This window comes from Palaemon carinicauda, unplaced genomic scaffold (assembly GCF_036898095.1).
Source record: "Palaemon carinicauda isolate YSFRI2023 unplaced genomic scaffold, ASM3689809v2 scaffold953, whole genome shotgun sequence".
Taxonomy (NCBI): Eukaryota; Metazoa; Arthropoda; class Malacostraca; order Decapoda; family Palaemonidae; genus Palaemon; species Palaemon carinicauda.
This window is the reverse complement of record NW_027172262.1, coordinates 22072-22500: the sequence shown is the minus strand read 5'-3', so window position 1 is coordinate 22500 and position 429 is coordinate 22072.

The following is a 429-nucleotide window of genomic DNA, read 5'->3' as shown; positions in this document are numbered from 1 at the left end:
CCTTTATTAAAAATAAATTTCCAGTGGATATACATTCCCAAAGGTAGATATATATATATATATATATATATATATATATATACACACACAATACTATACACTTGTAGAACTCATAAATCAGTTTTCACGTGAGCAGACAGAATGCCTAATGACATAATGCCTAAGGACAGAATGCCTAAGGACAAAATGCCTAATGCTTCAACTCGGACAAAATGCCTAACAGACATAATGCCTAATGGACAAAATGCCTAACATACAAAATGGCTAATGGACAAAACATCTAAAAAGTGATAAAAAATAGAACTCCTATGCATTTCAGGCAAAATATAGTGTGTTTTTTGTAAATATCTCCCATACTAAATACTTGATCAGAATGGTACTTTGACACAGCAATCGATACCCCTCCCCAAAATTTTTTATACTTTAATC